We start from the raw sequence: 21381 nt of genomic DNA, 5'->3' as shown, positions 1-21381 counted from the left end.
TGAGATGCCAAGATCCGGATGGCACCGAGGTGATGTCTAAGTTGCGGACCGATGTGCGAATGGGGTCAAAGGCAGCGCAACAATATTTTCTGTATGGAAGATACCACTAGGCGTTGAGATGCCTAGATCCGGATGGCACCGAGGTGATGTCTAGCAAGTTGCTGTACTGGTGTGGTCATCCTACAATGCTGAAAGTCGGCGTGGGGCGCCCCATTAGCCTGTGAGATGGCGTCAGTAGCGGACCGATGTGCGAATAGGCCGAAGGCAGCACAACGCGCCAAGATCCGGATGTCACCGTGGTGGTTTCATAGTTGAGAGGCACTTCATCTGCAGTGGGGTGCCGAGATCCGGATGGCACCGAGGTGATGTCTAGCAAGTTGCTGTACTGGTGTGGTCATCCTACAATGCTGAAAGTCGGCGTGGGGCGCCCCATTAGCCTGTGAGATGGCGTCAGTAGCGGACCGATGTGCGAATGGGGCCAAAGGCAGCGCAACAATATTTTCTGAAGAGAAGACACCAAAAGGCGCTGAGATTCCAAGATCCGGATGGCACCGAGGTGGTGTCTAGCAAGCTATGCAGTTGAGTTGTGTGCGCACTTGCGGCGAATAGGTCGAAGGCAGCATAACAATGTTTTCTGAATAGAAGACACCACAAGGCGTTGAGATTCGGTTACCACCGAGGTGATGTCTAGCAAGTTGCCGCACTGGTGTGGCCATCCTACAATACTGCTCCGAATAACGGCGTGGGGTGCCCGAAGGGGGGGGGGGGGAGGCGGCGTGAACGGGCCTTCCTAGGTGGAGGCTCGTCTGCTGTAGTGGGGCGCCCCTTTACCGTTTCAGTTGCCATTCAGCTGAGTTTCGGCTGCTCTTGATGCTACAGCGACAGGCGGCTGCAACAGGACTCTCAAAATGGCGGCCTGTTCTTTGGATTTGGGCCTGGTCCACTAAAATGGCCCTGGGACACCTTAGAACTCGGACGCTCGATTTTTTTTTTCCTTTCCTGTACATGCAAAAAAAAGTAAATGCCCGGTACGTTACACGCTTCATCTGCCACGATGAACTCTCCAGAGGAACCGAAAAAAAATATAGTTATGGTAACTATACCATGCATCGTCATATGGAGAGGTGGCACCAATTAATTATAGTGCTGCATAAAAGAGAGATTTGGAGGAGAACCCCTGACCTGCTAGTACATTCATCAAAGAAGTGGCACTGACAGCATCAGAGGCAAGGGAAACGGTCCCAAATATTTAGAAGAACTTTGGAAAGATTAAAATGACATGTTTAGATTGTGGCAAATTAATTTCATGTGGACAGATGAGTGTTACTCTAATAAATACAGCATATGAACATCATCATAGTCGATGGTTGGTAGAGACATTTTGACTATATCCTGGACCTGCCCGTCCTCGCCCAAAATGGCGCCGGAATAAATGGGACTCGTAACTCCTTGTTGTGTACTGGTTGCAGAACCTTGAAATCACGAGATACGTATGCAGTTTTGAAGCACATGGCGGGCGGGGACGAGAATTGATTGAATATTTCGACATCCCTATTGATATTAAGTTCTGATGTGTTATTGATTACTGTACTATTGAAAGTTCGAATTAACGTCACCCATGGTACTTGCCCGCAAATGTATATCTAGATAATTTTATTGTAACTGGCCCTGTCGTATTTTAATTATAAAATGTACGTCCACCGATTCCGTAACTGTTAGACACCTTAGTTCTTGCAACCTAATGGCCCGCCCGTTACGTTCCTCTACAGTGTAAATGTCTACTCATCATATACGATTACAGTTTGCTCCGTGGCCGGCCCACGTGGTTATAGGCTCGTATTTGTATAATGAAATTTTCACAATAAAGGTTTTTAAAAGAAAACATGGTAGTAGTATATACATTGGTAAAGTTTTTAATAATAGTCATTGTTTTAGAATCATTAAAAGGCAAGTGAAATAAAGCAGACCAATTACATGAAGGGTAAAAGGTATAATACGAAGGAACGCAGTAAAGATAAATGGTCAAGGGCTGTTGTGTTTTCTATTCCTGCAACATAAAGTGATCGATAAGAATCTCATATTCAGGCGTATCGGCGACTAAGACAGCAGGTCGACCCTCTTTTGCTCAACGGCTCCGTCATGGGACGAAGAAACGCTCTTTTTCTCGAAAAAAGAATATATTTTACTTGCAGGACAGTTGTACATTTTCCGGGAAAGTACATTAGCCTGGAACATTATAACATATATTTAAGAAAAAATAATGTTCGGAAGTAATAAAAAGCGTAATTTTTAGGTCATATGACCAAGCCTTTCATCATTAGAATAAGAAAAGTAAAATGAACCAATGAAAAGTTTTATTAACAAGTCACATGACTTGTTATGCTTACGTTACGCGCTGCGCGCCCCGGATGACTTCCGGATGCGCTAACGCGGCGCGTCATATGACGCATTACGCGACAACGCAGGTCCAGAATATAGTCAAAATGTCTCCACCAACCAGCGGTCGGAACACAACCCCTTTCAGCAGGCTAAATAGTTCTGTTAAATGACAACAGAAGGGACAGGCAACAAGAACCATCAGTCAAAGAGGGGAGGGCTAGTTCTTCTCTACCGGGTTATAGATCTTAGTTACAGGTTGGTGTTGATGCTATTTTAATTTTGTGCATTTGGCTTTTTATGAGGGGGGTGGAACTTGTTGACAAACTACAAAGCATCTATATGAAAACGAAAGAAATTAGCATTTTGGAAAAGTGTGAAAGTGAACATAGGTGTCACAGACTACCATAAGCGACACAACGGGTGGATGATGGCACATATAATTTAACTTTCGATGTGTAATTTTCAAATGCTTAGCTGTTGTGTGCCTCGAAACAGTGCCAAAACATATATTCCTTAACCAGTGGCAGACACCAGGCTAACATGGTGGAAAAGATAAGCCACTGCAGAACCGCCTGCAGAGATCAACAGGATGCAAGCATTGTGCCGTTACTTTGCAACAAAAGTCAAACCCTTGGCATACTTGCTAAATTAAAGTAATCCATAAGAATATTTTATTTTGTGCAAGAATTTGATGTATGCTACATTGTCTCAGATACCTACTATGCAGATAATGAGCTAAATATGCAAGATTATGCAGTTTTTGTATAGTGCACCTTCACTAATAATTACTTGACCTCTTAACTCTCTGTCACACTTTGTCTGTGTTAGTGTGTTTGCCCACAGGACATAGTGTGTCCTGTAGGGGAAGATAAGCCTATAGTCATGCCATGTATATGCAAATGCAAATGTCATATAATTTCATATGAACATGTTTCTGTTAGAGTTGCTAACATATTATTGAATGTTTAGTCTCCAGATTTAAAAAAATTGATCACTGTTTGTTCCCTCTTAATTTATGTTCATTCTGAAATCCTACCTCAAAGAAAAACTGGTTTGATTTGCCAATACTTATTTGTGTAGCAATTCAAACCACACTGCTGCCTGCAAATCAAACCACACTAAGTGGCGATTACGATGCCATAGAAAATTGCTTCCACCCTTGGTCGGAGCTGTTCCTACGGCATCGTAATCTCCAGGTTGAATTGATTCCAGAGTGAGCCATTTTGATGGAGTCGGTCAGAAAAGAATCCAAACAGGATTTCCGAATGGCTTGTGAGGGGCTTCTCTAATCAGAAAGCCTCCTGTAAACCAAGGGCAGCTCTTTTCACACAAGGGATTACAATGTTGGATTCCGACAGCCTTTCTGCGCCAGCCTTTCCGACACAGAAAGGCTGTGGGAAGTCGGCTTTGGAGGCCCCCATGGGTGCAAGGCCTCCGGATGGCAAATGAAGGGGCACCTATGGTACCCCCCTGTTGATCATCGCACCCGGTAGCAGGCACCTTGAGGTGCCTGCCACCGGGTGTGGGGAGGAACTGCACCTCAGCTCTTTACAATGAGAGGATTGCATTAGGGAGAGGATGTGGTGTCACAACTAGACTTCCGACTTTGGAGCTGGGAATCCAAGGTTCAAGCCTTGGCGTTGACTCCACATCCTGTGGTTGTGGGAAAATCACTCGTCGTGCCTACCAAAAAAATGAATGTGTCCTGTGTAACGTAACTGAAGCTCATGTAAAGCGCTCCAATACCTTCGGTTTGAGTTCGCGCTTTATAAATCTATATAAAAAAAAAATTCCGGTCATAATGCTGTCTCCTATTGTAAACAATAGGAGTGCGACTGAACAGTGTTTGGGCGCATCTTTCTTGCTGGTTTGGGACCGCCAACAGGAGGTCAGTCGGTTCCAGTTCCAGGTTGATGTCGGACGGACTCAGGTCCGTCCGGCATTGAAATCGCCCCCAGGTGCTCCAAATAAAAAACAGGCGTCACTATTAGCTAGTTAATGCCATGTATTTTACTGACCTAGAAGGATAGAAGTTTAAGTAGGTGGGTTTACCAGGATTAAAACCTCTGAGGTACATATTTCAGTGAAAGCATTGAACTCACTGAGCCATAGTGCCAATGTCAGAGCCTGAAGTTTTGGAATGTTTTATGAGTACCACTTCAAGCTGCCTGTAAAACATTCAACTCATCTGCTTTACTTTCTGGTAAATATTGCTCAAGTTAGTTATGCAGCATTAGCAATTAGACAGTAGACATTGCTGCAATACTTAAAAATGCTAAAAAGAAAGATAAGTAGTGCTTATGTATGGCTTTCTTTTAGTTCCAACATTTCTCCACTTGAAGTTAATCCATCAACATGTTCCACCTTTTTATGTGAGAGTGGTATATTAAGTGAGTTGAGAGAAACAAGTAAATATGTTGCGTGTGAAACAGGTAAGAATTTGAGCGTTCTCTGCTATGACGTTGATGTTTAAATGGAAGCCAAACAAACCGTTTCATACTGCTGGAGACAGATTCCAAGTAGCCCAGGGAAATCAGTGGAGAGACAATAAAATGTTAAATGACGTCATGAGATGCAATTGAAAAAGGAGTCAACTGAAGAGTTGAAATAATTTGAAAGTGAAAGCCAGAGAATGTAGGAAGTGAAAGTAGTGTGGGAGCTTGGGTATAAGTAGTTAGGAGCAAAGATAAGATTTTTACTTGTGTGAAAATTAAAAAAGGTGGGATTTAGCATACTAAGGGCCAGATGTAGGTGTCCAAATACCGGTCCGAAACGGCCGGAAACGGCCGAAAATACCGATTTTCGGCCATTTCCGACCGGTATTTGGACATTGGTATGTAGGGGTAGCAAAAACATACAGATTCGGTAAATTTACCAAATCGGTAATTTTACTGAATCGGTAAAATTACTGATCGGTAAAATTACTGAATCTTAATTTCTTATGTAGGTAGCACTTTAAACAGTGCTACAGGGCCTTTAGAATTCGTTATTTACCACCTAATACCATTGGGTGGTAAATAACGAATTCCTGTGTACATGCACATCTGTGCATGTACACCTGTGGCACACCATGTGGCACATGGCATGTATGTGTGGCACCATGTGGCACACATCCATGCCCTAAGGGCATGTATGTGTGTCACATGGCACACAAGCCAGAAACAGGGGTGTAACAGGGTGTCAAAGTGACACCCTGTCCCCCTTGGCAATTCGGTATTTTTACCGATTCGGTAATTACCGAATCGGTATTTGCTATTGATTGCTATGGGCTTCAAGGCCCATAGGAATCAATGGCAAATATCGATTCGGTCATTACCGAATCGGTAAATAACGAATACTACCGATTCGGTAAAAATTACTGAATTTTTACCTACATCTTATTTACCGATTCATAAATACAGAATCTGTAAAATTCGGTATTTATGAATCGGTAAATAAGATTTACCTACAACTAGCCCTAAATCTGTAAATGACTGCTATGCCCAATAATCTAGGTTGAGTTACACAGAGCTGTACCAAAATGCACACAAATAGTAATGATAGTGGGAATTAGAGGAAGAACCATGAAGACGGAAATTTTTTTAAAATGTTCATGAAAAAAGAGTTTAGTTTTGGGGGGACCGAAGAGAAGGGATGGAAATGCCATCTAAGAAGTGACCGCAAAAAATTCAACAGTGTCAGCTTTTTCCCATCATGTTCAACATCTATGGTCACATGTCCAGATAAATTAGTTGTTGACATGGAAGTGCTGTGTATGCTTATAAAAGTATATTCCTTTGAGAGGTATTTGTAAAACGCTCTATATATCTGTAATCTTCATAAAAAAAGTTAATTGTATTAACTTAGTAAATTGGATAAGAACCAATTCAGACCTTTTCTTAGATCTTAGTTACAGGTTGGTGTTGATGCTATTTTAATTTTGTGCATTTGGCTTTTTATGAGGGGGGTGGAACTTGTTGACAAACTACAAAGCATCTATATGAAAACGAAAGAAATTAGCATTTTGGAAAAGTGTGAAAGTGAACATAGGTGTCACAGACTACCATAAGCGACACAACGGGTGGATGATGGCACATATAATTTAACTTTCGATGTGTAATTTTCAAATGCTTAACTTTATATTTGTCTTTAACATCCTTTGGAAATTTCATTTCACAGGAAATGCACATGTATATATTCACTATACTGAATGAGACCTGACCTTTTAGCCAGCGCCTTGAGGACCATTTCTAATCTCCTTGTTAATAAAATGTTTTGTTTGTTCGTGATTACAGCTGATAGAATCTGGTTTTGAAATTGTGTGTGTGTATTCACTACTTCCTTCACAATTTACATTGTGTCATTATGACAACAGTTGAGTCCAGCAGTGCAGAAACGGTCCCAGCTACACATTTTCTGCCTATGCTCAGAGAATACATTGCACAATTTAGATACAATAGAGAAGAATTAGAATATTCAAACCATGGGGAGACATTACATTGATTACATGGATTGCCACCTAGTCAGACTTAACCCATGCATCTAACTGCTTCTCATTCCACGAAGATTGTGCAAATCACATGGTCCAAATCACTGATATTCTGTTTCAAATGTTCATGTGCATCATAAAGTAGAAATATATGGTCAAGAGAATATTCACTGTTACTTTAAATGATGGTGAGATAATGTCTCTAAAATGGTTGCACTTTGTTATCAGTTATTGCCTATTGACAGTGTTATTATAAGATGTTTGTTCTAAACATTATATTGAGATATTGACATATTCACTATGTAGCTCCAGGGAAATGTGTTACAACAATAGCTGAAAAGGAGTTCAAATTTAAAAGCAGATAACATAAACAAAAGCACCTAATATACAGTGAATAGATACATAGTTCTACTTCTGTTCATGCACACTTCGCTGCAGTGTCCTGAACCATTGCTTAAAACACTGAATCTTAATCGGCCCATGGAACAAAGAAGCAAATTCATACGGTACTTGCCCCCTTATGCCAATGGCCCGATGCATTTCATTGTGCATGAAATGATAAACTATTTATTTTTAAAATTAACATGTTTTACTTTACAAGTAAAACTCACAGTGGTTAAAAATATAAGCTGTGAAAAAGAGGTCCATGTTTGCAATGGGTAATGCCAAAGCGACAGGATTAGGGCGAGAGTCCTTTCACTAAAAGAGACATACATTAATTAAGATTAGGGTTTTCATTCAAGCACAATGACAGTCAGCCTTTCTTTAACACTCTGCATTGAAAGGAAATTTACACCTATATTATCACATTGGAATGCTGAGAGCTCCATTGAATAAAATGAAGTGGATCAGGGCGTCTAATTGCTGGTATAAGCCTTCTGCCTCAACCTTCCAATGATTGTCTTTCTGTTCCTTTTTAATTCAGAATATTCTACTTCTAGTGGATGGAATTCCAATTCATCCATGGCCCAATGTGCACCGCAGGACACATGCTAGACCCCATCTTCACCTCTAGCGACCGCATCAGGTACAGTCACACCACGGAAGTCTCAAAGGACACATGAATGAACGTCCTCCACACCACCCACCCCATCTCCTTGAACAGCCTATAACAGAACGTCAGAAACCTTAACAATGGACTCAACAAATGCGCCAATAGTGTCGCTCCTATCGGCAGCAACGCCCACAGAAGGTCCACCAAGCAGACTAGCTGATACATGGATATCCTCAGAACTGATAAATTTCACTATAAACAGCTGGAAAGGAGATTGCGCACCAGCAAGGACACAACTGATAAGTCCACCTTCAAGACAGCCCTCAACCACTATCACAGACAGTTGAGAGAATCAATGATAATGGCCCTAGCCTAACACATTGAATCAAGCTCCAGAAACAGCAAATAACTCTTCAACATTGTCAAATAATTCTACAACACCTCAGCTGGAACAAATAACATTAACCCCTCACAGGAACTCTGTGACAACCTTGCAAACTTCCTCCACAAGATGGTTGCCAATATCTACAGAAACTTCAAACCCCAGCCAAAGACCACCAACTTCTTCAAGCAACATGAGGACCCCGCTACCACCACAGACATCTGACTAACTGAATGGAGCCAGCTCACCCCACAGGACATGGCCTTCATCATGATCTTGGTCATTTAGGGGCCCTAACTGACCCATACTCATACCACATCTTTAATTTAGGCAAAGCCAGAATCAGCCATGTGCTAAACACCTCAATTGCCACAGGCACCTTCTCCAAGGACTGGAAACACACAAAAGTCAATGCCTTACTAAAGAAACTTTCAGCAGACCCCAGCAAACTCAACACCTCTGCTCCCATTTCCAGCCAAAGTATTAGAAAAACCATCAACCAACAACTCTCCTCACATTTGGAATGGAACCTCCTACTTGACTCCTCCCAATCTGGATTCCTCAGCAACCACAGCACTGAGACAACCCTCATCACAGCTGCTGATGGCATTTGGGCCCTACTTGCCTGATTAGAGACTGTGGCTCTGATCCTTCTAGACCTATTGGAAGCCTTCAGATTCAATACGGTCTCCCACCACACAGTCATCACAAGGCTTCAAAATATAGGCATTGAAGGAGCCTCTTTCCTCACTGGAAGAATGCAAAATGTTCACGAACCCCCTTCATCTCTGAACCCAAGGAAATCATCTGTGGAGTACCCTAAGGATCCTCTCTAAGTCCCACCCTCTTCAACACTTATATGACACCTCTGACCAGCATTCCAAAACCGATGGACTTAACAACATATCCTATACCAACAACACTCAACTCAATCTCTCTCTCTCCAAAGACACCACCAAGACCATGTTACCCAACCGCATGACAGATGTTGGCCACTAGATGAACTACAACTGCCTGAGCTCAAGACGGACAAGACAAAGATACTGATTTTCAGAATCAAAAGCTTCTTATGGGACGCATCCTGGTGACTCCCAGAACTCGAACCTAATCCTACCCTCACTGACTGTGTTAGGAACTTAGGCCTAATTCTGGTCAACAAGCTAGCCATGATGACTCAGGTCAACTTCATCTCCTTCCTCCTCCTGCTTTTTCACCATCTGGATGTTTCACAAGATATTCAAATGACTACCCCAAAGCTCAAGACCCACCATCACCCAGGCCCTCATCTCCAGCAGACTGGACTACAGCAATGCTCTCTATGCAAGGAATGCAGCACACCTCCTATAATGACCACAGACCATACAGAACGCCACAGCAGACTAATTCTGGATCTCCATACAACCTATGAACCCAGATCACCCCCACCTCAGGAAACTCCATTGGCTCCCCGTGCAGAAAAGATGCCAGTTCAAGCTCATGACCCTTGCATACAAAGTCCTACATAAATACAGACCTGCCTACTTGAACCACTGCCTTAACTTCTATCAGCTCACAAGATAACTCTGCTCTGCATCACTTCCTCTAACCCTTACCCCTGCATCTGATGTAGCAGATGCAGAGGTTGCTTCTTCTCCTACTTAGCAGCGAACACATGGAAGAGCTACCCTTTCTTCTATGAACCTTCCCATCTATTCCAGTGTTCTGAAAGTCCTTGAAAACCTGGTTATTCTGCTAATCAACTGGACCCTGCCAGCACCTCACCTTGATAACCTCATGGATGACATGTAGCGCTATACAAATCCACTGATTGATTCATTTAATGATTGATTGTATGTTTTATAGCTTTCTAGCCCTTCTGGCTTAGCCTATATCGTTTGTTAAAGGCAATGTTCCTTGTTATAGGACCTCGACTGAGACTTGGGTCTATAACAAAGATTCATTACTTTTAAGAACATGTTAGTTGTGTTCTTACCTAATCTGAGACAACCTTGTGTGAATCATGAAGATTTTCCAGCATTTTAATGGAAGGAGAAACAGGCCAGATGGATATGTCCATGGAAGTAAACTAGTTTCCCCCTAAGATCCACTTGGCTCTTCACTAAAACAGATAGGCAGGACAATGCTGCACAAAGATATGTAATGTGTTATGTGTAACAACATAGCAAACTAATATTAAAGCTTATAAATGAAGAACCTGAACTTCTAAACCAAGATTTTTTGAAGGCAAGTGTTTACTAACCACAGCATCAAACCAAATTCGGAAAAGAGGATCAAAGGATCAAAAAATTGGGCAACAACGGCATTGATTAAAAAAAGACAACTGATAACTAAATGAAGAAGAAGAAGATCAAAAATGGAGAATAACAAAGCATGAAGAAAAATGTGAGTTTATCCCAAATCCAGCAGTGGGACACTGTGAACTGAGATTGTTCATTATTAAAAACCAAGAAACAATTCACATGAATTCCTCATACAGGTTAGAAAGTTTGGAAGTCTTCAGCTACGTAATATAATGCAAACCACTCCTTTGATGGAGTTCTCATAATAAATCAAGTTTCAACGTTGTTCACCACTCTTGAAAAAATGGTCCATTGGCAACCCACGACCTGACATTTGCTCTGCCCTTTGGGGCACCTTGTAGACCAGCGGCAAATTCATTCAGAATAGCAGGACTTATCATACCTACACAGAACTTTTCAGATTCAGACTCCTACTGCAGGCATTCATGATTGGATTTCCAGCACTAAGAACACTTTTTAACAGTTCTCTCAAGTCAGTATCTCTCCTGTCCCACCAAGTCCAGGACATCTGCTGCTTCTGGGAATATAATACCTTGTAGTAGGTTCTTTTCAGCAGACAGTTTTGCTAATGCAATGTCAAAGCCATGTGAATCATCCCAGGGACTCCCCCCTAAATCATCCGATCTGTGCCTGGCACTCAATTCTATTCAATAGTCTTTATTTCGATAAACAATCATAAAAGACACAAATATGGAACAAATATTTCAGTAGAGTTAAAAGTGACCCATTACAGAGCATACAAGGTAATTAATGCATCGTCCAATTCAGATAAAACATCCCAGGGATTTGCAGCAAGATGAATATCCTTAACACAGAATTAAAAAAAAATTATTTAGTTCAATTAGATAAAATGTATTGTACATACAAACTTCCATTGCACTCATTAAAATGTATATAAATTTTTTTTTTTTAAAAGAACTCCAAATATATATATACAGTGAGAGGCTAAAATAATCAACTTGGACATGTTTTCCTCATGCGTATCCTCCATATCCAGTGTAAAAACTTAGCAACTGCAATAACCACCGGCTGACTAGTATCATTTTTAAGAATCCTTAAAGCCTCACAGCCTGTTTGGAGACTAAGCTGTAAACAAATAGGTTTCAACCATATCCGTCTTGGAACTTTATACTCGGGACAAATAAACAAAATGTGCCCGATGTTCTCCTTTTGGGTGAGGCAGAAGGGGCAGGTGGGAAAAAGTCCTTCTCTCCATTTAGAGACGAAGGAGTTAGTTGGTAGGTTTCCCACCCTGAATTGATGGTATCTCTTTCTAGCCTCCGGGACAGTAATATAATCCCAATAGCCCTCATACACAGGTGAGTGTTTAAGTTCCAAGAAATCCGCAGTCAACGACAGACCAATGGTGGAACCAAATCTCTTCATTGTGACCAGGCTCCAATAGAGGTCTCTTAAGGTTTTACAGGGGGGAAAGATGTTACCTGTAGGATCCTCCAATAAGCTGACCAAACCCATTGCAGAATAGGTGGATTTAACCTCCCGCAACCAAAGGATTTTGTGGGCCTTATCAGCATTTCTAACATCTAGAAAGGCCCGCGCATACTAGGAGAGTTCTGGGGTAACCCACAATCTCCTCCAGTACGCCACCGGTCTGTAGCGTGCCTTGTTCTCCAGACGCTGGGACCCCAGATCGTAGAAAAGGGGAGTCAACGGGGTCGATACTGGTAGACCTGTGACCCCACGAAGAAATTTGTTTTGGGCCCAGGTCAGGTGTACAAGATTGCTGAATCCCCACAGTTCCGCCCCATATAAAATTGCTGTGGCTATTTTAGCTTCATATACTTTCAAGATGGGTAGTATTGGCCTTGTATGGGAAAGAAATACTTCCTTAGACAAAGCTCCTGTTAGTTGAGCGGGCTTGGTAACCAGCTGAGTAATGTGTGGTTTCCAATCTAATTTGGAAGCGAGGGTAAGTCCCAAGTATGAAAACACCTGAGTCTGATCTAGTCTGTCCCCACTCATTACCACATTACCTCTGACATGTTTGGACTTGTGAAGTAACATTTACTACAAGTCCGTGGTCCTTGCAGAAGACCTCAAACACATCTATGGCCTGTTGGAGGCCCTGCTGCGTTTTAGAAATCAGGAGAGTGTCATCCGCGAACATCAACAGGGGGATCAGCTTACCGACCAATTTTGGAGCGTCGGTTGGTTGGTTCCCAAAATAGCTGATCACCCTGTTGATGTATAATGAGAAAAGGGTCGGGGCTAGTACGCACCCTTGGTGAACTCCCCTCGCTATTGGAAATTTATCTGTAACATTTCCTTGCTGGCTCCATCTGATTTGGGCAAAATTGTCCTCGTGTAACTTCGTAAGGAAGAACAAAATATTAGGTGGCATGCCCTGTTCTGCAAAAACTGACCACATTTTTTCTCGAGGCACCAGATCGAACGGCGATTTAAGGTCGACGAACGCCGCGAATAGCATACCACCCCCAAGGACTACCACGCGCCAATAAATTAAAAGAAATCTAAACACTTATAGTACTTGCATGACTGCGGAATCCTGCCTGGAGAGGAGACAGTACTTCTTCCTCCTCAATCCAGCCTTGGATTCTGTGCAGAACAAGCCTACCAACCACCTTCTGGATACAGTCTATCAAGCTGATAGGCCTGTAGTTACCCGGATCGGAGCGCTCCCCCTTTTTGTAGATAGGTATGATCTCCGCGCCCTTCCAGGTAATTGGCATGGGCGAACCATTGGCAATACCATTTGCTAAAGATTCAATGTATGGAACCCAAAGCTCTTTGTCATGCATAAAGAGGTCGGCTGGGATAGAATCCAGTCCAGGTGCTCTGCCCTTTGGGATGGAATTCAATACTTTTCCCACCTCTACTTTCTCGAAGTGTAAGGGAACTATAGCCAAGGAGGAAAACACAGGGGCCTTAATAACTTCCGTAGTCAATTCTTGGGATGCAAACTGAGTGGCATAATGAGACACCCATAGATCGGGCAAAACATGGTTAGTTGGTTTGCCCCTTTGAATCCCCCTACCCCACTTGACCATGTCCCAAAAGGTACACATCGAGCGTTCCCTACTTGCGCAGTACAGCTCCCTCCAATATTCCTCGTCCCAGGCGCGTTTGGCATGGTATTGTGTTTTCTTGTAAAGTGCACGGGTACTTTTAATTCTGGCTCTATCTTTAGTTTTTATTGCTACAGCCAGAGCTTTATAAGCAGTCCTGCATGGCTTCCCATACCACTGATCTTCCTTCTTAACAGGCCTATTTGGCTTAAAAGGGCCCTTTTTATTAAAAAAAGTCTTACGTTTATTAAAAAAATCTGTGTGAATCGGATTAAGATCTGCCACAACCCCCTCTTGATTTATACACTTTTGGAGATCACACGTCGCCTGGATGGTCAATTCCCTCATTGCTGCTAACGTGGCCTCACTCTTACAGCAGTTAACCCACCTGATACGCCTGGCATCGTTAGTTAGAACGATGTCAACCCTATCAGGGGGGATTTCCTCTCTTGAAGACTTCCATAAAATGAATGTGAGGATGAGAGGATTGTGATCACTTTCGACCCTTTCTATAATGACCATGTCCTTTAAATTGGACCAGTTCTCTTTGTTGGTGAGTATATAGTCAATGCGGCTTTTACGTAGACCATTATTAAAAGTAAAGGCCCCATTTTTATCGGAAGCTGATCTACCATTAATTGCTCGTAACCCTTGTCCAACACAGAGGACCTTGAGCTGTAAAGGGGTCTCTGTCCATTTTTTAATTGGAGAAAGTGTTAACTGAAGGATATTCCATATACTATCTTCTTCCAGGGTGAGGTCCACATAATTTCCATCCAGCGGCTCAAAGCAGCAATTAAAATCTCCCCCTATTATGATGTTACCTCTATTGGAATAGAACTCAAGAAGGGTTTCCAGTTCTTCAACAGTTTTAGACGGTCCCCCTACTGCATGCCCCTTGAATAAACATTAAAAACAAAGAGATCACTGCAATCCGAACCATGAATTCGGATCACCAGTATGTCACTACTTTTGGAGTCTAATTTGGTCACTCTATATCTACTATCTTGTCTAACCCACGTTAGGAGGCTCCCTTTTGCTCTTCCTCGACGGCTTGGGGTCGCCAGAACACTAAAGCTAAGGAATCCAGGTCTGTACTCCGGAGCATGCAACCAGGTTTCCTGAAGGAGTACTAAATCACTTCCATCAAGAAAAGTCAACCAATCTGTTGAAGTCGCCTTACTCTTGAAACCTGCCACATTCAATGAGACCAATGATGTTAAACTATGGTTTACAGCTCTACGTGTGGAATCAACTGATTCTACTACCACAATTTCCCCAACCTCTCTGGTTCCCAATAAATCTACTTCACTGGGGGGAATGGTAGAAGCTCTAACTCCTATGGAGGTGGCGCTTTCTATCACTAAAAAGGGAACAGAACCCTGTGAGCCAAGTTCAGTAGGCGAGCGCGCTCTACGATCGTCAACTGGACTGGCTATTCCCTATTCTGGTTGTTTCCCGCCGCAAAGTCAGTCATTGGTGTCCAATGAGCTTAGAGCCTCATATCTGTTACTCAATGCAACAGAACTGGTGTAGTGACGTATCTGGGTACTGTGCCCTCCCTCACTATTACCTCCAGTTTCAGGAGGTGGATAGAAAAACCTCAATGGGAGTACATTAACATAGTCGTAGTGAATCCTAGCTGATCCTGCCTACTTCAAAATGTGGTCAACCAGTATGGGGCATCCAAAACTCACAATTACACAATCACCCTTCAGGAATTTCTTGGTTTTTCCCACCCATGGTACCCTTCTCACCATTTTAAATTATTAAACAGATGTTCACCTAACACTGTTTTAACACTCAAGAAGTGAAGGGCCTTGTTTTTGAGTGTGGTCCAGTGTTCCTCTCTACCATCCTGTGTTTTCGGGACATTTGCCAAAATTATCGAATACGGGCAAGCTTCCGGAGGGAGATGCAGCGATATTTCACGAGAACAAGCCTGTGCTGGAGGACTTATTTTCCCCACAGGGCCCCTCGGACCCAACTTTGCTCCTTGGTTAGATCCTGCTCCTTCGGCTATTAATGGAATGTTTGGTGCTACAACTTGGGATACTGGAATCATCATAGAGTCCACTGGGTTAGTAACTGTAGTTGTAAGTGCACTCAAAGAATGTACTTTAGGAAGATTGGACCCAAGCATTGGTACGTTTTGGGGTGCAATATGTTTTTAAATGATATTTAATCTACCGTCTATTTGCTCTAGTTTATCCATTACTGGAGAGATAAATACCCTTAATCGTTCGCCCATAAGCCTCATAAACTCGGACATCTTGCCCCCCATGATGTTTACTACATTTTGATAATCATTCTCAAAACCTCCTTGTACCCTGCCTTCTGTAACCTGGTTTATGGCGTTTTCATTCTGTCTACCCAACCTAGATGCAGAATTTTTGTTCCTAGGCTGTTTCGCTTGTTGGTGACTGCCTTTGGGGGCATTACTGGCCTCTCTTTTCCCTGATAGGGCATTGCTGTTAATGGCTGATGTGGCCCGTAGCTGCCTAGTGCAGGTAACTGGGGGAGAGGGTGGTACACTAGGTACAGGAGATGAGTCAGAGTCAGAGGAGATAGACAATCTTGCATTTAAAACTGAGCCATTTGGAACCTGAGGGAGACCCAGGGGAACCGGGGGAGCAACGGTACATATGGACAACTCTGAAGTTATTATCGGGAGAAGAGTTTGGCAAGATGGATACAGGGATAACCTCCTTTCTACAAGTTCGATTTCCTTAGCCACAACAGATTCTGCCGGTTTCAAAAACGCATCCAAAGTCCCCACCCCCCCCAGCCCCAGGGCACACTTTTTAAATAGATTTGGCCTTGTCAATATGATATGCCTAAGAAAGTTCAGAAAAAGTCCCGTACACGAATATAAACAGCAATCCAATAAAATTAACCGAATGAAGGAAATGTCTCGCACCTTACTTTTAGATATCGCCTGGAATGTTCAGCCAGAGATGTAAGAGAGGGGGCTCAGCCCAGCCTCTTCTGGCCCCTGATGGCTACAGATGGCCCGCCCTTTGCCCGGGCTTCTCCCGGGACGCTCCCGCGCGCTCCCACGCAGCTGGGGCCTAAGTCAGTTATATATCATGTGCGCTGACCAGTGGGCGGGGCTTGCAGCCTAACGCCGGATCAGGTGTTTGGGTTCGAGCAGGGACTCCTGGCACTACGAGTCCCTGCTGACAAACAGCGCAATCTCCTTCGTGGCCCAATTCACCCCAGGACACAAACAGCAACAGTTGCACAGGTAAGGACACTCCCAGCGACGATGCGGCACCCACGGAGCGGGTGCGGCGAGGTGTGGAGTTTTGGCAGCTTCTTCTTCCACAATGACCTCGGCAGGCAAACGGACAGCAAGAGTTCCTCTCATAAATCAAGTCAGCACCACCTGCCTGGCACTCAATATAGGACTAGTTTGACAGATGAGAGGAGGGCTCCTTTTTAAGTTGTTCCATTTATTATTTATTTAGCAAGAATGACACAAGAAACATATTACAAAAACAATGCTGATAGCACATGAATCAGTGTGGGTGAAGCAAGCAACATAAAATACATTTAAAAAAAAACAGTTAAGGTATCCATGAATTGTGCAGTTTGAGTGGTTGCTAGTGGTGAAAATAGACAGTAATCAACAGTACTTCTCAATATTGGTTTTTGTTTTACTAATTGCAGTACGCAAATCTTCACTGCCGTTTAGAAATCTCTAGAGAGAGGAGGTTGCCAGAATGGCTAACAGTAGGGAGCTCTAGGTGAGATGTCCTATTAGGGAGAAGTATCAAAAAATCACAAGGAGGGACAGAGGGCAGATAAAGGTCCAGGACATGCACCACCAGGTGATTGGGAATTCGAGAAGGTGTGCAGTTCCTGTGGGAATGTCAGTCAGGAAGTTCCTGAAGGGATCGAGTCCAGTGGATCTGATCCTTCATGAGCAAAAGCCCTCACTCATCCCATAGGGTGTCATGCTTCATCATAGGCCAGCTCTTTATTGGGCGGCGCTGCAATTTGAAAACTAAACTACTCCAAGGGAAGCAGCCGTGTCATCTATTGCCTTGCTTTCTCAAATGCAAGTGGGTATTGAATCTACCTTGTTGCAATCAATAAATGTACTGACTGCTATACATAGGAATCTGTGCTCCAATGAGCAAGAGCAAAGTTGTGCTAAAAGCGTAGTCCTGCGGTTCCGGATTGCCGCCGAGACCGTGCGACCTACCCGTTGCTCGGCCATTACTCGTATTGCCTACATCTTTTAAGACTTTACCGGTAAAAAACATGTTGACTAACATTTACACCTTGAGCTAATGTGGACCATTATACCCACCTTGGCCTACACTTGTTTTTAGCATAACCTAGGGTTTACACATTAAAATTTGACTTATAAACTGCCTATGATTTATTTTTAAACTTACCACTCTACTCACTCACCACACCCTTACCATCACCAATACTTCACAACGGCAGCTTAATAGAACTACTGCAAAGAGCCCCTTCATGGGGCCCGTTGGGCATTGCAGCCCAGTCTCAACGAGGACCTGCCCTATGATGAAGCATGACGCCCCTTGGGGTGAGTGAGGGCTCTTGTGCCTAAAGGATCAAATCCCCCAGACTTGATCTATTCAGGAACTTCCTGACTGCCCTTCCCACAGAAACTGCACACCTTCTTGAATTCCTACTAGGGAGACGACCTGGAACGTAGAGGTGGGTAGTGAGAGAGAATGTCAGCGAGTGAAATAGGGGCTGTGCAAATCAATTACTTAAATACAAATGGCTGTAACTTATATGTGACTCTTTTTTTGGTGGTGAGCTAGGGGATGGTTTGACTGGAGTGTCTTTTTCTAGTTTGATTATACAGAGCTTTCGCTGAGAGGTTTAGGGATTTGTTGAGTGGATCAACTGAGGAATCCTTGCTTTCATTCCATGTCCAAGAATATTCTCAAGTTCCAGTTGTCCAAGCAAAGTCTTTTTAAATCAGGTCTGGCATGTCTTTGGTGTATGACCTAAACAATTCTGCAGAAAAGCCTCACACAGGTTAATAACAGACTGGTCAGAAACTTCCCAGCTACCCATTGTATTGCTTTCAGTAGATGCAAGGAAAGCATTTGATTGGGTGAGGTGGTAGTTCCTCTGGCTGGTACTTGAGAGGTTCAGACTTTTCAAGATTCTTCAGGGGTGGCTAGAACATTGTTCTATTCTCTGCAGTTATGTATATCACCACTCAACATTTAAGTTTTCAATCCACCATGGAAGGTGTCACAATAGGCCACTTTCACCTGTATTATAGGCTGTCTACATGGAACTCTTTATTTCTTTTTCCCTTCAATCACCATTTAAAACCATAGTAGGTTTTTACAGGCACTGTCCTAGTTTGCAATTCAAATCCTGGAGTTACGATTAACGACATTAGGACTTTTAATCAAGTGTTTGACCAGCAATCTGGCTATAAACACAATTTTTATAAAAGAGCATTTTTATTTTTGTAGCTTTGACTGTGCCTAAATGTTTCACTGACTCAAAAGTGCAAACATGTGTCACTCTTGATGCTTGATCACATATATCAGATCAAAATTGTGATTACCCCAAAAGGTGTTGTATTTATTTCAATCACTATCAGTTTATGAGTCACTACCTATGTTTGTAGCTGAACTCAGCTTTACTAGCATTTGTTTGGGACTAAAGACAGCGTTGCTGGGCTAGGCAAATTTGAACACTATCAGTCCAGTCTGGGTAGTGGGAAATTCCCCACAATAAAGCTATTTTTGAATCATTATGGGTTACAGGCTTACGCTATCTATCAACTAGCTTTTCCACATTCCAAGATTTGTTGATACCTTCGGGACCAGTCAGGGGCAACATGCTATTTCCAGACCTTTGTGTCATTGCGTCCAATAAGCACTACATTCAGACTGGTTTACAGTTTATGCTACAACTATTACATGATCGTATATTTGACTCTTTTCCTGATTGACAGGAGGAATGCTCTATCTCACAACAAATTTTCCTTCACTGTGTTCAGCTCAGTGCCATTTTCACCAAAGAAAATATGGTACCCTTCTCCGCGTGTGCTATGTTTTTTTTTTTTACATAGCGCAAACTAGACCTGAAGGTATCAGAGCGCTTTACATGAGCACCAGTTGTGTGTCACAGATGAACACATTCATATTCTTTGTTAGGTACTGGGAGATTAAGTGATTTGCCCAGAGTCACAGGATGTTGAGCGTCCCTACCGAGACTCGAACCTGGTCCCCCAGCTTCAAGCTACAGTACAACTTACAAGGGACCCCGAGAACATAAACAACGGCAGGGACTCTCGGGACAACACTAGAGAAAATCAACCGTTAGGGCGAGGGAAGAAGATGTCACCTGCCAAGGGATACTGGTGGGAATGTGACTACATCTCTTACTGATACAGGGTAAGTTTGGATCGACCAGGGAAGAAAAAAAAATGTTTTAATATCCAAACTACAGTGGATACATTAAATAAACATGAAGATTACTGTTTATTGGAAAGTATGAACATAATTAAAAAATGTAGAGAATATTTATTATAATTATTAATATTTTTTTCTTCACATTACTGAGCACGGAGCAAAAGGAATGGTACACAATATACACAATAATCATATAAATCAGTTTAACAAAACATGATCAAATACATTGACATAAATGAAGAATCTCTCACCCCACTAACATAGAGCTCATATAAAACCATACACTCAAAGACATGAGCATAAACTTCCAACAGTCAAACCATCTCATACATTCCACATTCTCTCATATCTAGTAAAACAGATTACACACAGGAATAAGACAGAAATCCAGTCAGGATTATGCAATAGTAGTGGTGTGTTGACAAGAGTGCATCCAGTTGGTACTTTCTGGTATATACCACTATGTGGTTTCTGTCCTGCACGGTGCCGATGCACGTTTCGGTTTCAGCCACTTCTAGACTCAGGAGATCCGTTTGTAGTTACAAAGAAAATGAAGAATAATAATATATATAGACATAGAAAGGGTCTCCCCTGTTACCCTTGTAGTTCTTGGTTAATCTTTGTTTGCATGGATTTGCTTTTAACTGTTCTCTTGGGTCTTTCTCTATTATGGCTCATTACACAGGTCTTTGATTGGCCCTACCACCACACCGGAACACTCAGTGATATCCATCCCTCTCTTTTACCATATACACTTCTCTATATCAGCACGGGTGAAGGTACTGGAATAGTTTGCTCCGTGCTCAGTAATGAGAAGAAAAAAAGATTAATAAATATAATAAATATTCTTTTGAATTCTACATATTTGAATTATGTTCATACTTTCAAATAAACAGTCATCTTCATGTTTATTTAATGTATTCACTATTGTTTGGAAATTACAAATTGTATTTCTCTTCCCTGGATGATCTAAACTTACCCTGTATCAGTAAGAGACGTAGTTACCTCCCATCAGTTTCCTTTGGCAGGTGAAACCTTCTTCCCTCACCCTGAGGGTTGATTTTCCCCCAGCTTCGAGGTAAACCACTTTAGCTATTAGACCACATCCTCTCCCTGGTATATAGTAGCTTTTCTGCTTGTGTATCCCAATTAGACTGTGTATTTGTAGTACTTTCTTATTCAAGATATGGGAGGATGGGTTAAAGAATGGTCACTCAAATGGTATGGCTGATTTAGCAAGCCTCCCTGAAGTGATCTTTTTACAGACTCTCTTTAGAGGCTGTTTAATATTATTCTAATATTTAAGTATAAACCCTGTGAGCCCTATTCAAAAAGATAGATTTGCATGTGTAAACTTACTCATGGGTAAATCAACAATTACACTTG

This window comes from Lissotriton helveticus, chromosome 12, assembly GCF_964261635.1.
Source record: "Lissotriton helveticus chromosome 12, aLisHel1.1, whole genome shotgun sequence".
NCBI classification, from domain to species: Eukaryota; Metazoa; Chordata; class Amphibia; order Caudata; family Salamandridae; genus Lissotriton; species Lissotriton helveticus.
The sequence above is the reverse complement of the archived record's forward strand: the minus strand, read 5'-3'. Positions refer to the sequence as shown.